Source organism: Diabrotica undecimpunctata, chromosome 4 (genome assembly GCF_040954645.1).
Source record: "Diabrotica undecimpunctata isolate CICGRU chromosome 4, icDiaUnde3, whole genome shotgun sequence".
Lineage (NCBI taxonomy): Eukaryota > Metazoa > Arthropoda > Insecta > Coleoptera > Chrysomelidae > Diabrotica > Diabrotica undecimpunctata.
Window position 1 is genome coordinate 11478505 of NC_092806.1, and position 17685 is coordinate 11496189.

Genomic DNA, 17685 nt, shown 5'->3' on the forward strand with positions numbered 1-17685 from the left:
AACAACAAACGTTCTCGATTTGATCACAAATTGTCAAAATTTTCTCGATTTTTTACAAAATTAAATAATCTGCATTTTAAGTTTGACGGTGATTAATGTAAATCTAAATGTAGGAGCAAAAACATGTAGGAGGAAATAAAATGAAACAACTTAAAACAACAATTTTCAATATAGAATTTGTTTAGAAAACACAGTATATCATATATATGTTAGGATTATACTCTTATAAATAATAACATAACTTACATCGGTCAAACTGGTAGAACTTTTAACAAACGGATAGCAGAGCACGAAAAGACTTTCAATAATAGAAAAACAGAGACTACGTGCGCACTTCACCTTCTACACCATAATCATTCTTTTTATGACCAATTTAATATCCTTCTCATTCAAAATAAAGACTTCAAGCTATCCTTATTAGAATCTATGGAAAATAAAAAATTAAAAAATGCAGACATAATTATGAATGACCAACTTAAGACAAACAGTTCTCCCCTCCTCAACTTATTCAGTTGAAAACTATAAAGTATAAACGCATGACAAAAATGGATCATTTGAGGCACTGTGTCTAAACAGCTGTAGTGACAATGAATTATATTAAATTTTGTTTTAAAAAAGTCTTTAGTGTTTTATTGTTAAATAAAATAAATTTCCATCTAGTAACGGTCAAATTCATCAGTAAAAACAATCTTATTATTAAGATTTTAACATTTTTTTTTATTTTTTTGAATAAATCTAGTAAAATCGTCATTACAGGTTTTGTATCGTACATTACGATCTAAAAAACGGCTTTTAGACATCGCGTAGTTAATATTTTACATAATTACATTCTAAACAAGCAAATTAACTGAAACCAATGGCTCTAGCACTAACACAGCAAAACACACGTACCAAACATTAAAAATCCCATTATCCAAAAGCCAAAAGAGACGTCAAAACATCCAATACCCCAATTTCCTCAAAAATTTCGTCCAAGTGAACGTACAGATGCAAATTTTGTTGCACTTTTGAAATGGGAAATGGCTAAAGCCAGTCGCCCGGATGTATACGTTTGTAAACCTAATCAGCGATTCTCTAGCGTCCGGGACATTTTTAATTGCATTTCTACTGAATGAAAAGCGCCATTTCACTTGCTTCATTTGTTTCGATTAAACGTGTATTTCGACCTGAATTGACTTCGTGCAAATATCAGAGGTGGCGGGTAAGGGACACTGAGGAAGGAAATGTCGAAATGCATTATACATGACTTATTACGGAAACACAGGGATCATCACAGTGCAAGGAATGCTCGAAGTACAGTGGATTACGTAGGTATATTTATTTATTTATTCAATAAACTCTCAGTAGCAATAGGTGTAGGTTTGGTTTAACTGTATTTTTCATAATTTACAACTTTTACAACTTTACAACATTACCACTTTTAATAAAGTATATTTCCCGAATTTGTGACTATTTTAAATTATAGCCAATGGTCCACTCTACTGTACAGCATAAAAAGTAGATTGATCTTGTAATAAAAATATGAATCAAGTAATTTCTAAAATAAATTAAAAAATTTCTTTTGTAATCTGTTTTACAGAATTAAGAAAAAGATATTTACAGTAAATAATTTTTATATAATTTATGTGCACACTAGGATGGAACGAAAGAGGTCAAAAAATAGAAGAAAATAAAAATTCTTGTGGCTATCGTTTAAAAGTTGTGTTAGGTGATAAAAACAATCGTTGCGAGAGTATTTTGAAAAAAATGAAATCTTGAGGTTCCATATTGAATTTGAAAAATGAAACAACAAAAAAATTATTTTTGTCGAAAAAATCGATATGGCTGTGAACAAAAATCGTCTTTATATTTGAAAAGCATCTTATTCAAAATTATTTTGTAATTAAACGATGTTTCCAAGTTCCATAATACCATTGAAGCTTGATATGGTATGAAGTACCTGTTCCAAACGACGCTAGTATATCAAATTTTTCAAAGGTCAACGTTAAGTCGAAGAAATGCAGATTTTACATCAATCTTGCAACTATTTCTTGTCTCACACAGACGTGTCACATCTAAACATATTCTTCGAAATGGCAACGCGTAGAAGTTTGAATAGTGAAATACTAGGTAAAGTTATTGGCGTTTTCATTGATCGTGTTTTACCAACTAAGTGTGACATTCTAAAGTGCTTTCTCTTTATTCGTAATGAACTTTAATAGACAAATAATAATAAAGATCCATCTATCGCCGACATCTCGAATGCAGTTGCAACGAAAGTAGAACAAATATGGATAAAAGCTTCTGTTCCAACGTTATCGCATAAGCGCATTCAAGATATGATTAAAAATATTTATACAGAGTATCAAAATCTTAAGCGATACACAAAAAGTCAGCAAGCATCTGATTCGTACAAAGAAAATATTTGCCAGTTTCGAATGGAGTGTGAAAAGTTATTTGATATCGCGGCTTGCAAGTGCAACATGACTGGAACTGTGTGTGTGTACTTGTGATAAAATCAAGAAAGTACCACAAAATGTGCAAATTTTTCTTCAAGATTAACGATCCTGTAGAAAAATGGTAATTGGACCAATGGATATTCCAGCAATAAGGAAGAAAATAAAAAGAACCATGAAGGCAAAGGCAAGTTCTCAAAAATATAATACTGACGAAATTGTTCTTAAATCATGTACCGTTGATTCCTCTAATCGTTCCATAAGTAGCAGCTTGTCTGAATCAAATTCTTCCGAATCAGATGATGATAAAGAAGAATCCATTGCTCCTTTGTCATCAGTTACAGTCCAACCATCTATGCCACAAATGCGCATTTGCTTGCCAAGTTGGCAAGCAAACCTCCAAAAAATATGGAACCAATATGGACCCCATGTGACAGAGATGTCATTAGCAATTAACGTATGCTTTGTTAATACAACCCTTTCAGTCACACTAGAAGAACTACTACAAATAAAATTTGAAACTTGCCAGTCTTTTTCTATATATATTTTTTGAGATTTTTAAAACAGAGCATTTGGCTATAGTCCTTTTGTTTTTTGATTTATCGAATGTCCTTCTACAAGGACAAAATTACTTTGGGTTGTCACAGTAAAACCGCAAGAAGAAAGTTAAAAACTGAAATATATTGAATAATTACAAAAAGAAAAGGAAATACACAATTATATTATATTTTTTTTTTTTCATACGTCAAATAACTGTCAAAGTTAAACTTGATAATTAAAAGTTCTCCTATTAGTTTTTAATAATTGTGTGTATATTAAACAGTATTTAATAGTTATATTACAATTAATAAGTATTCAAGATTCCCATTCAGGTAGCCAACGGAGTGGTACGGTGGTTAACGTGTACGGAGTGTAAATAGCTCCCCCCTAAATGGGGGAAGCTTTAAAAAGAAAGACGCCGTTAGGTGTAACTATTAACCAGACAATGAGTGCAAATAACTCTAAAAGTGATGCGGAGTCAAAAAATTATTTATCGGTCTCAGTACAAGACATGGATACCACTTTAAGTTCTGAGACAACAGCTGAAACCAGTCGTCAGGTCATTAGTGATAAAGAAAAGGATATTTATAAACAAAATAAAACACCTAAAGTTTTTAATCTAAGAAATGGAGATAAGTATAATTTGAGTAATATTTGTGTTTTTATCGAAAGAAAAAATATTGAAAATGCCGGCCGTCTTCATCCCTTATTTGTGGGAGATATCTTACACAAAAAACTAAATGTTAACAATATTAACCAAATTAGATCTGTTGAAAAAAATAGAATAAAAGTTAGTCTAAAAACATGTTCTGATGCCAATGCTTTAGTAAACAATCCTCTTTTATCAGAAAATGATCTTGTAGCGTTTATACCAAATCATTTATTAGAAATTAAGGGTTTGATAAAAGATATTGATACTCAATTCGATACGAAATATATTTTAGATAACATAAAATCTCCTTCAACAGTAGTTGATGTTAAACGTACACATCGTAGAATAGAAAAGGATGGTGATATACAGTATGTCCCCAAAAAAACCATTATTGTAACTTTTGAAGGGAACACTTTACCTAATTATATTTCAATAAATAGTGTATATTTTTCGGTGGAGCGGTATTTTAGCAGAGTTACACAGTGCTTCAGATGTCTATGCTATGGTCACATTTCTAGGCAATGCAAAAATATTGAAGAGTTATGTATTAAGTGTAGTAATGTAAAAGCTGAAAATCATGTTTGTCACGATTCAGAAATTCGCTGTTTATATTGTAAAACAAATGACCACGTTTCTATTTCAAGAAAATGTCCTCATTATGAAAAACAACGTAAAATTAAGAATGTTATGGTTGAACAAAATATTTCCTTTATTGAGGCAAAAGAATATTGTGAAATGTCTTATTCTGGTATATCTGTAAACAATAGTTTTTCTATTTTATCCAACTCCAATTTTCCGCCTTTACCAGCGATTGAATCTAAGTCTGGAAATTCTAACTCCCTTTTACACTCAAATTTTAAGAATAATAGCAATTACGTTTTGCCCACCCATCCTACACGAAGTCCTACCGGCCATAGCAATAAAAAACGTCGAATTTCTAATGACACTCCTCCTCCACAACCGATGTTTCCGTTTCAGTTTGGCCCTAATCAACCACTGCCTCGAAATAATAATCCACCAAATTATCAAAATTTAAATAACAAAAACATTGTAAAGTCAATTGCAGATTTTATAGTTGAATTTTTAAAAGGTATTTATACCATTGAAGATATCAAAAATTTGAATAATGATTTAATTCAAACAGGAATAAATAAAGTGTTGGAGGACACATGTAAAAAGTAACCTTCACTCCATTACCAAAGACATTAAATATTTGTCAGTTGAATGCACGTTCTGCTGTTTCGAATAAAAATAGTCTAATGCATTATCTTGTAAATAATAATATTGATGTAGCAATAATAAGTGAAACATGGTTTAAACCCAAAAAAATATATAGTTTCGTAGGTTATAATGTAATTCGTAAAGATAGACAAGATGGTTTTTCAGGAATTTGCATTTTGGTCAAAAAGTCGATTTCACACCTAGAATTAAGCATAGTTTCCAATTTTAATGTCGATCTTCTTGTTTGTGGTATTAATATCAAATTCAACAATAAAACTTTAAGTATAATTTCCGTTTATAGGTCACCGGAGATTAAAACCAACACAACTGATTGGGTAAATATTTTTTCGCAGTTTTCAACTCCATGTATTATTGGTGGGGATTTTAACGCGCATCATGCTACTTGGGGATCCCATAAAAACGATTCTATTGGTAAACAACTCATTGAAGCAAGCAATAATTGTGATTTTGTAGTTATGAATACTGGCGAACCCACGTTTATTACCCGGCCAGGATGCAATGATTCTATGATAGATGTTACCTTTTGCTCCTCGGACGTAGCTAGTGATATAGATTGGGCAGTTTACTCTGACACACTTGGATCGAATCATTTTATGATAAAAATAACTCTTGCAAGGCAGCAAATTCCGCAGGACATCACAATTCCGCGATATAGATGGAACCTAAAAGGAGCTAATTGGGAACAATATAAAGAGTTTGTGGAAGACTACTTTTATAACTTTACTGATGCAGAATATCCAACCACCAAAGAAAAATATGCATTCTTAATCAATTGTATAAATAATGCGGCACAAAGAACTTTAAAAGAATACAGACCGTTTAAGTGCAAAAATCGAACACCTTTACCTTGGTGGGATGCAGAATGTGACAACATAATTTCTGAAAGGAAACATGTACTGCAAGTATACAAAGCAAACCCCACAAAAGATAATTTTCTTGCATACCAAAAATGCATGGCACTTACTTTAGTAAAAAAATGTGATATTTATATGGGCCAAAGCACACAGTGGAATTAAACATAATGAACATGTGGACCAACTAGCCAAATTAAGTATTTATTCAGTGGATACCACAGAATTTCTACCCAGTATTTCTGATTTGGTTGCTTCACGCAAGGCAGTTTTAAAATATAAATGGAGTGACCTATGGTCTGAGTTTTGTTTTACCAACCCAAGTAGATACACTTCTTTACACACAACTGTCCCCTGTTGCACATTGGCACAGAACTTATAATGTCCCTAGGCGTTATATAACAACCATATCTAGGCTTAAATTTGGACATGCTTGTTTTCCTGCTCATCTTGCAAGGATTCATGTGATCGAGAGTAAAAACTATGTGGAATGTGGAGTAGAAGGTGACCTAGATCATGTAATTTTTGGTTGTGCCAAATATAATTTGGAATCCACCTTATTATATAATAATATAGTTCGTATTACCGGTAAATCTCCGTTTAACGTTTTATCTGCCCTAGAGACTCAAAATAGATTAATTTACGATTGCATAATCGATTTTTTGACCAAATGTAATATTTTTCTTTAGTTAAAAAAAAAATTGGTTTTTACTTTTTACCTTTGTTTTCTCTCCTTTATATGTTTAATCCTATTTACCGTGGCCTAGTTCTCCTGTGTATGTTATATATTATAATGTCCTGATGGTCCCCTGGACGTGAAACGAGTGACCCATGTTAATTGTATATGTTTATGGATATATATGTGTATGTATTATTTATATTTTTTCTCTTCTTTTTGTTAAATGTTGTAAATTTATCTATTTTAGTCTATTCGATTGCAAATAACTCAAAAACTTTTTACTGTACCTAATGAGATTAAAAGATCATGTAACTGGCTGTATGGCAAACTGCCGAAGCCATAAAAAAAAAAAAAAAAAAAAAAAAATATTATTTTTTATAATATATATGAAAGAAATTGTTTCGCATAAAAAATCAAGCTTATCAACTCATGTTTTGTTATACAACCTACCAGCGTCGGGTTAGAGGACATTAATATTTATTGTTTATTATTTTTCTAATTACCCAGTTTCTATACCATTAAAGTTAGACAAAGATAAAGGCGATAATCATTGGTTTATTATCAAACCATTTCGTGATTACCAATATTTGCCCTTTTTGACAACTCCTTAAATTTTTAAAAAAAGTCTAATATGAAATAAGATCAGATGATGATGAAAAAGTAAATTAGAAATAAATCAAAACTAGAATTAACTAAAATCAAGAAATTTTACTCTCAAAATTTTTATCATGAAGTACTTTTGATCTTTCTGAAGCACGTCAATGTATACAAAAATATACAAAGTTGGCAAGAACACTAAGTGTGTAATTAAACAAAAAAGATTAAATTATTATGCTTCTAGTTACAATCAAACCAATAGTGTACATATTTCAGCTTTTAATTGTAGAAGTAAATCAATCATCAATTTACACCTGAATGGAAGTTAGACAGTTCGCGCGAAACTGACGTAATCAACTTCAGGCCTACATAGAACATGTTATTTCGTAAGGTTAAATACCACTATTCGGCAATATGATGCTTATAAGTTTTTGTCCTCGTAGGGAGGACGCTGTGACTAAAAGAGTTTTAACAGGTGGCGTTAGAAGCCAACTTAATAATTCATTGAATTTGTTTAAAATATAAAACATAAATAAATACTTTTTAAATTTAAAAAACACAGAAAACTTAGTATGAAGCTCCGGGTTTTTCTACAGTACCGCCTTCTGTTCCAAATATTTGGGTTTTCTGTTGTAGTGGCGAATTTTGCAGCCTGGTACTTTCTAAATCCTTTAATATTTATTTAAATATCTAAATATCAGACATGGGATTTATTGAGTAATGTGGTAGATAAAGATTATTATTGAAGTTGAGCCTTATTCAATACCCAACAACCCCAACTATGTATGCAGTTCTAAACATTCAATCTTTATTTCCCGTTTTTCGCAGTCTCAGTCAGTTAATTGATTTTCAAATAAAATCACCTCCGGTGGTGTAAATACATTTTGCAACAACAAAGTATAACAATGAATTCAGTCATATTTTGTGCGGAATTTTTTCCTTTTCATTCGGTAAATAATAATGTTCTATTGAATACATACACGCAGCCTGCTACGATTGATTTATTTCGGAAGTTTTGATGAATCATATTTGGTAAAATAGGCTAAAACACTGGTTTTTGTTCTGTTTATGAGTTTATATCAGAATGTCTGGTTTTCCACAAAAATAAAATTGTAAAACAGCAAAATAGGGTTTTATAAAAGTCTCAAAATATATAATCAGTCGATGTATCCATATATCGGTCAAGCCATAGCTTCCCACTCTTGTGAGAAGTGATAATTACAGCAGATTATATCCTAATGATTCCCTTGCAAAACACGTACATGATGAACACCATATAATAAATTACAGCGAAACAAAGATTTTTGCAATGGAAAATAATCTTAATAAAAGACTCTTCCTCGAGATGGTATTGATCACTCAAATGGATAATTTAATAAATAAGAAATCAGATGTTGAGCATCTGAGTAAGATTTATGATTATTTACTACACATTGAAAAGCAAACATTATAAATAAACACACATAACTAATAAATAATTAATATAACACAAAATGTAATTTTAAATTTTTCAACTAAAACATACCCTTACAGTAAATTTCAATCAAACAAAGGGGTATGACATCAACGACATGGAACCAATTATCTTCTGCCACAATTCAATTGGTAAAATTCGATATTTGGTATTTCTGGTACTTAACCTTAACGACAGTCGCTCAACTAAACGTGTTTGTTTTGTTTTTAATTTGAATTGTGTTTGTTCTTACATTTTAAATGTTAAAGTAAATTGTACAACCTTTTAAACTCAATGTTACATGGCGAAACTACAGCTGCAATCCACATTGCATTCACAAACCATTGTACTTGATGTTATTAAAAAATCACACTGCCGTTAACATTAATCAAGTAAGATATAAATAAAAAACAATTATCAAATTGTATTTTACCATGTTTTAAATGATTGTAGCTCTCATCTGATGATGCAAATGAAAATTGGCGAAATATAATAAACTGTTGAACAGAGTACACTTGGCTTTCAATCAGCTGCATACCCAATTAACCTCAACTCCCCTTCTCATCTACCAAATCAACTGTTGTTTTTAGAGGATATATCTTCTTCTTCTTCTTAGTCGTTGACCTGATGCAGGTATCGTGATATCATGAAGCTATTAGCTAAATTTCCCAATGTTCCTCCACGTTTTTCTATCTTCTGCCATTCTAGCACATTCTGACAATAGAGCGCCAATGGTAGCAACAATATGGTCCGTGTATCGTGTGGGAGATCTACCTCTATTTCTTTTGCCTTCTACTTTTCCCTGTATGGTAAGTTTTTCAAGACCATTTCTTCGAAGCACATGTCCAAAATAGCTTATTATTTGTTTTGATATTTGTGTTCTTAGTCTTTTCTTTATGTTTAGCTGATCCAGTATGAATTCATTTGTTCTTCGGGCCACCCATGGTATTCTCAGCATTTGTCTCCAGCAGTACATCTCAAATACATCTATGTTTTCTTTGTATTTCTCAGTAAGGGTCCAGCATTCCGATGCATAAGTAAAAACTGGAAAAACTAGACTTCTTACTAGTCTCATTTTTGTATCGGTAGTTATTTCGTGGCTTTTCCAAATTTTTGTTAATTTTGCCATAGCGCTTTTTGCGATTGCTGACCGCCGCTTTATTTCTTCAGTACAGCCTCCTTTGTTGGTTGTTAATGAGCCCAGATACACAAATTTACCTACAACAGCGATATTGTTTATCATGACCAGATGATTTTGATTGTTGTTAGCTCTGTCAATTATCATGATTCTCGTTTTATCTCTGTTTATTTTAAGGCCCATCGTTAAGCTAACGTCTTCTATCCGTTGTAGCAGGTGAATCAATTCAGCTTCAGAACTAGCGAGAATACTAGTATCATCTGCATATCTCAAGTTGCAAATCTTCTTCCCGCCAATGGTGATGCCACCGTTCCAGTCCTCATTAGCTTTCCGCATTATCCATTCACCATAGATGTTAAATAGAATTGGGCTTAGTATGCAGCCTTGTCTCACGCTCTTTGTGACCCTGAAACTACCGGTTAGTTCCCCATTTATTCTAACTCTGGCATAATTGTTATTGTACAGGCTTTTAATTAGCAGTATCAGATGATTGGGGACTCCCATTTCAGACAAAACCTGCCACATTTTACTCCAGTTGACCAAATCGAAAGCTTTACTATAATCTATGAAGCACAAATATGTTGTGATGTTGAATTCTCTGGATTTTTCTACAATCTGCCGTACGTTTAAAATTTGTTCTCTAGTACCTCGTCCGGGGATGAAACCTGCTTGTTCCTCCGCAATGTTAGGTAGTAAAAAGGGCTATATATCTATAGAGAGATAGGTATATAGCCCTTTTCCCCTCTAAAAGAGAGGATATATATCTATATATATATATTGAAAAAACTTTCTTAGGAACAGGTTCATTAAAAACTAGATTATTAACGACAGTTAATCCATGTATTTATTAAAACTAGGTATATCATAAAACGTAAATTAGTTCATTTAGGGTAAAATCCAACAGTCACTAAGGTAATACATAAACACAATTCTTTATAAAAATGTTGACAGTAGAAACAACCACAGCTAACATTTAGAGTACAATATAATAATTAGCAAGAAATCGGAAATTTATGTAATTTATTTGGGTTTGTTTACACTTATTTCCCCACAAATATTCAATCTCACTTATAATTATTTTGATTTATTTCAAAAAAGTAGTGTACTTGAATATGTATATTGTAATTGAGCCTCGACAAAAATAAATAACTGCATAATACACTGCCGTTAACACTATTTGTTCTTATAAAACTTCTTACTTTTCTCTAACTCGACAATTTTTATTTAAAAATCAATCTTCATCATGCCAGATCATTTTCTGTATGTAAAAATATCGAGAGAGAGCAATACCCTCGTCGACTTCCATCGCAGTATTAGTTCAAAAACTTTTGAAAAGCGTGGTCGACCACGACGGAATAAGGCTCGTAAGTTGTGCATCGAACTGAAACTACTCACCCTCACAATTCTGGATGTCCAATTCAATTTAGCAAACCTCTTTTGTACCTGGCATTCTGTCTTTAACGATACGCCCACGTTTCGAACAACTATCCCAACTTAAAAGGTCTGGGGAATTACTTTGAAGTGTTTGTTTAATGCTGTTTGAAGACTACACTTTATTTCGGATGGTGGCTGGAAGAAGGATCGTTTTCAGTTTGTGTATGCATTATTTTAAGCAAACACAAACTAAAGGAAGTTTAATGTAATTATTACGGAGACAAGCTTTATCTTGAATAAGGGATTCAAGTTAATAATAAAATAAGAATTTATATTTAACAGAAATAAAGTAAACGGACTTCATTCAAAAATCTTCTTTTCATTAAAATCCACTAGGAAACTATGTTTCTGTAGCTGGTTGTATACCATGTATCACAAAATTTTTTATTTCAAATCATTTATAAAATGTATATAATAAAATACCCAAACGGGCTATATTACAATTACATTACAGAACATTTTCGGAATGTAAATTCCATCATCAGTGTAACGAAGTATACATGCTAAAAAATATAGAAAATAAAGACGTAAAATATCGTGGCTACGCAATCTCCGTGAATGGTTTGGATGCAGTTCAATTGAACTATTCAGGCGCGTAACCAACAAAATTATAATTGCCAGAATGATTTCCAATCTTCGATAGGAGCGGAACTTGAAGAAGAAGAATTCTTTATTGTATTAATGTTTAGACAAAGAAATGGCATGGAATCTGTGAATGAAAGTTCTTTCCTCTCTCCAATGATGCTACAGCCTAAATCGAGCCATAGTCTCCTCTAAAATATGCCCTCAACCTTGCCGGTCACACGCCGATACTTTCCAGGTTCTCACGTCTAGCAAATTTTGCACGTCCGCTGCCAGTTCTTCCTTCAACCTTTTCCATGGTCTCCCTTTTGATCTTTCACCCTGAATTTTACTGTCTACGGCACTTTTTTTGGCAATTCTTTAGTCTTAATTCTCAATACATGGCCAGCCCATCGAAGACTCTGAAATTTAACAAATTCTAAGATCGTTGCCTCTTTGACCAGTTGGTAGAGTTTATAGGTGTACCTCGATCTCCATACTTCAATGTCGTTAACGTCCAAATGTCTTCCTTAGAACTATTCTTTCGAATAATTCCAGCTTTCGTTTTGTGTCTTTTTGCATTAGCCATGTCTCGCATACATAACATACTATTCATGTGATATTACTTTTTTGGACCTTGATTTTCGATCCTGAATGATTTTCAATGCTGAACTTTTAAAGGAGAAAAATTTGTGAGATGGAGGGAGATTAGATGAAGAGTAATTAATTTGGTCAGTACGAGTAGATTTGTGGTCGTTATAAAGTATTGAGAATGAATTTAGATAGAATAGACTTAGGAGTTTTACTAAAACTGACAACATGGTGAATAGGACTGTCAGCTTTGTGTATATTCGGCAAACCATATAACCTAAGGATTTGGGGGTTACTGAGGATTTTGCTATATGGTGGATCATGATTAGAGAAAAAGTCAAAAATTTTTTTAATATTATCCTTAAATTTTTGAAATAAATCTGATAACCGAATCTGAATAAAAATGATAACTTTTATTGGAATGGAAATTTTTTTCGAGATATTCAGCAAATTATAAGCCTTCTGTAGATTTTATGGACTAATTTCAATGTAAATTTTTAATTGAGAATCTCGTAAGTGTGAGGCAAGCGTGATGGAAGAAATGCCACGAGACGGCGTCACGAGTAGGGTCACAAAATATTGGTCTTCACATCCATTCACGACTCTTCATCAATTCGTTTCTAGTCATCATATATTTGTTCTAAGGAGGTTAATTAATTCTATTAAACAGCCATAAGACCAGCTATAAGATACGAAACAAGGGGAAAGGGGAACAACGAAAGCATGTGACGGAAATAACACTGCTTGGATGGATACGTGAAGTGAAAAAATGATAAAATTAAAAATAAGCATCTTGGGGGAAGTTTAGGGATGGCTCCAATTGATGCTAAAATGAGAGAGCAAAGGTTAATATGGTTTGGTGATTTTTCATAGTCGAGAGAACCCAATTCTTATGGAGAAATGTCAGTATGGAATCTGCATCAGGATAAAGAAAAAAAGGATGATGAGATTTTTGATAATGAGATTTAGGGATTATTATTTTTACTTCTATGGACCAATTCAGGTGAGTTTTTCCAAACAGCTTGGAGAATTCGGTTAACGAACGAAAATGTATCTTATTTTTAATGGAATGGCTAAATTTACTATTTTTTATAAGTCTAGCTAGAAACTTCGTTAATTTGTCAGTCGATTAGTTAGTTAAGGAGGGGAAGTAACTCATTTTGAATAACAGTATCGCTTACGGTTTTTTTCATAGAAAACTTACAATATTTAAAAATATGTTAAGTAATTTAGTCACTAAAAAAATTCTAACATTAAAAAGTGCTTTAAAAGTGACTATTTACCGTTTAAAGCAGAAGCTTCTAAAAATCGGAAAAAAAGTCGATAAAGAAAAACGAAATCCTATACATTCGTCGCCGATAGCTATTTTATCTGGTGCTTTAAGTACTGTTTTAATAATGAATCTCCACAGGCTTTAGTTTAATCGATATACACGGCCGACCAAGCGTTTTTGATAGATCGTCTGGTTTTCAATATGTTCTCGTCGATTTTATATGTATAAAAAAACAGGTAGTGGTCTGCAAAAGCGTGTATTGTTGAGAGAGAGCTTTTTCAACAATATTTTCACATAAAAAGCTGCAGTTTTTTGTACAATTTTATGCACTGTTATTGAAGCGATGTTTTATTAAAACACAAAAAACAACTTTATTTATTTATTTTTTTTTTGTTACAGATCATTACAAGATAACCGATAGGTACGTATTTTTTTATTATAGTGTACACTTACACTAATATTATAGTTATTATTATTTATGTATTTAAATAATGTTAGGTACTAGTACAGATTAGAAAGACAAAAAAAACTTTTTTAGTTCTCATGACTAAAAAGAGGTTTTCTAGGAAGAGTTTCAGTTGAAGTCTCAAAAAAGGTGCTCGAGGGCAAACAAAAAATTTCAACGGAATTACTTAAAGAAAGTGTCCCCTTAAAACAGTTAAACACTTTTTAGTTTTAGAAAAAAAAGTCAAAAAATTAATTTTGACATGCAAAAATTGTTAAAAAATCGATATTTTTTCAAATTTTTCACACAGATATTTTTCAAGTTTCATAGGTTTTTAAATTGGTTTTTATTATAAATTTGAAGAAGAATAGACATCAATAGACACAAAAATAGCAAGCGTATTCATCATCATATAACGGGGGTCCTACGGCGATTGCCGCTTCCCGCATTTCAGCCTCCATCTTTTCCTATCTCTCCAATCTCCCTCTTCTAAGCCTCTAGATTGCATTGTTTTTGTAATTTCTCTTCTCCAGGAATTTGGTGGTCTTCCCCTTTTCCTTCTTTCTGGAGGAACATACATTAAGGCTTTCTTTGGCCACCGCTCCTCCTCCATTCTCATCACGTGACCATACCATTGTAATTGCCTTCCTTGTATTCTATCTGAAAGAGTATCTCTAATTCCTGTACGGTTTCGTATTTCCTCATTCTTGATTCTTTCCATTCTCGATACTCGACATGACCTTCTAAGATAATCCATTTCCACAACGTCTACTTTATCTCGTTCATTCTTTGTCATCGTCCAACATTCGGCACCATATGTGGTAATTGGTTCTACAATTGCTCTGCATACGCGAAGTTTGGTATGCATCTTTATTTTATTAGACCACAGTAATGAATTCAGTATTCGTATGCATTTTTTCCCTTGGGTTATTCGGTTTTGTACATCTATCTTAACTCTGCCATCTGCTGATATGATGCTTCCTAGATATTTATACTGGTTGCAGCCTTTTATGACTGCGTTTTCAAGCCTCAGATCTGTGGTATTTCCTCCAATTTTTAAATATTCTGTTTTGCTTATGTTTACAGTAAGCTCCCATTTGGCATATTCGTCAAATAATTTTCGATTCATATAATTTATATCTTCCTCATCGGTTGCAACCACCACCTGATCATCTGCAAACAACAATGTATACAGAGTTTCTTGTCCCACTTCGATGCCCATAAATCTACATTTATTTCTCCAATTCCTCAATGCTTCTTGGACGTATATTTTAAAGAGTGTCAGTGAGAAACAGCATCCTTGCTTTAGGCCTTTAGTGACTTTAAATTCATTTGAGGTTCTGGTTCCAATTTTTACACAACTAACTGCATTTTCGTACAATTTATATATCGCTCGAATATACGTCAAATCCAATCCGGACCTTTCGAGGACCTCAAACATTTTCTTTAACGGGACACTATCATATGCTTTCTCAAGGTCTATAAATACCAAATGGGTCTCTCTACTACTTTCAACACGTTTTTCAATTATTTGTCGTAGGATAAATATATTATCAAGGCAGGATCTCCCGGTACGAAAGCCGCTTTGTTCTTCAATATCTTGTATCTGTCTTTTAACCCACTTCTTTAATATTCTGCCGTACAACTGGCCCACAGAGCTCGTCACACTAATACCTCTATAATTGGAACAGTCTCTTTTATTCCCTCTCGTATATATGGAGCTTATATAAGATTTATTCCAATCTTTAAAAATAGCAAGCGTATTGCCTTGTTAAAATTGATATACTACATTGTTTACAAAAAGAAAAAATGGAGAAGATATGTCTTCTGACAGTTGACGTAAAATGACAGGCAAACTTTCATTAAAGTGTTGCTATAAAATGTTAAAATATTAAATTAAACATAAATTCCCCCCTTTGAAGAGAATCTTTAAAGTTAAACCAATTTATAAAACTAATACAGTACTGTCAAAGTCACTATAGTGTCTCATTTTCCAATGGTAGTGAACACAAATGTTTAACAGAAGGGACACAAGTGGCGGTTTTCACTTCTGTTACTCTGAAGATGCCGTCTTTTCCAAAAATTAATTAAAGAATTCGCTACGTGAAACTAAAACCAACTATTCCAACTTTCACTGATGTGGGTGGATCCTTCCATTTATATTGTACATGTAGTTGAGAAATATACTCCTGTTTAAATCTCGTCCAAAACTGTTGGTACATATGCTGAAGCTCTTGTAGTTTAGTTAATCGATTAAATGGAACTTCTGATAGGTCAGGATCCGGAAGTGTAGTTATAGGTCGGCCAATAAGAAAATGGGAAGGAGTAATAGGTTCAATATCATTGGGATTATTAGATAGGGCATAAATTGGGAGTGAGTTTAGGATACCCTAAATTTGAACAATTAGAAAATTGAAATCTTCATAAATAAATTGTTTATTTAACATAATGCGTTTTAGGTGTTGCTTTGTAATTTTTACTGCAGCCTCCCAAAGACCTCCAAAGTTAGGTGTATAAGGAGGTATAAAATGCCATTTTGTGCAAAATCAGACAACAAAACAGATATAATATTTTAATTGCTTACATCCTCAACCATTTTTGTCCTTCAGTGAGAATGGTCCGGCATAATCAATACCAGTTTTGACAAAGAAGACATAGAAAATCTTTTGTTAATTGTTTAATATATTGTAATCATTGTTTTAACTTAATAATTTTTTTTATTTATATTCAAGAAATCATATTTTAACACTTGCTTAATACCACACTTTCATAAAAGTATTAAATAACAAATAATCACCTGGCTTATATAGGTTAACATTTTAAAACTCCTCAACAATGTTATTCAACGGTATTAATAGTATCTTGATTTCTGACAACACTGAACCTGACCATTTTAATTGGCTAAACTGCTAAATGGCAAGTCATTTTAAATGGCATGTATCATTGTCATTGATACTAAATAGCCCCAAATTCTTAAGTAATCAGTTGGTTTACCCTTATCAATTTACATGTAGAGGCATTATTGTTCATAATGTTAAATCTGATATCTGAACTTTCGACAACTAAATTTCCACAATTTTCAGATCCAAAGCAGAGCTTTTAATATTTTCCTTGTTGCACTACCTGATAACAATTATTAAAAACTACCGCATATGTGTATCAGTAACTAATCTAATAAAACACAAACTGCTCCCGTTTTTCCAAGAACTCAATTAAAAATAGACTAGGGCATCACGTGCTGTGCATGCTGAATTCTGTGCTATAAATTATTGGAAATTGGGGTCCGATAACGACACATACTGTTTTTCATGTATAAAAAATGTCGGTTGGGGGCGTCGTAAAAATATTGTTGCGTTTTTTATGCTTTGATGAATGTAAATAATACAAAAAAGGGGAACGGTGTTATGGATCGAGAGGGAATGTTTTTTAATTAATAATGGACGTGTTTTATGTTACTGTAAATATGGCAAAGTAACAGAGGGATTTAAAGCCAACGTTGTAGGCGTATTTTGATGAAGAGAAATTAAAAGAGAGATTACATCTGTAGTGTGCTATTGTTTTAATACTCGTTAATACGAGTGAAATTTCAATATGAGTTTACCTTTTCAAATGATCCAATAAACTCTACTAAAACTATATAAAATAATATAAAAATTATAATACGTATAAACGTAACTAAATTCAAATTCCATTTAAATTGTCATCAGAATCCCAACGAATCCCATCTTTGCGAAAGTTTAACCTTTCAGAGATAACGTGACATGGTACACAAAATGTAACGTTGGACTAGTAGT

General features: G+C 32.3%; 1 protein-coding gene across 2 annotated transcripts in view; it reads left to right on the plus strand.

Moving 5' to 3' along the window:
* LOC140439164 (1-phosphatidylinositol 4,5-bisphosphate phosphodiesterase epsilon-1-like) overlaps positions 1–17685 on the plus strand; it is a 579894-nt gene that overhangs the window by 223244 nt on the left and 338965 nt on the right. For both annotated transcript variants that reach the window (XM_072528894.1, XM_072528893.1), the window contains exon 6: positions 13846–13867. The gene's annotated coding sequence lies outside the window, so the exon portion shown is untranslated. The remainder of the gene's footprint in view (positions 1–13845; positions 13868–17685) is intronic.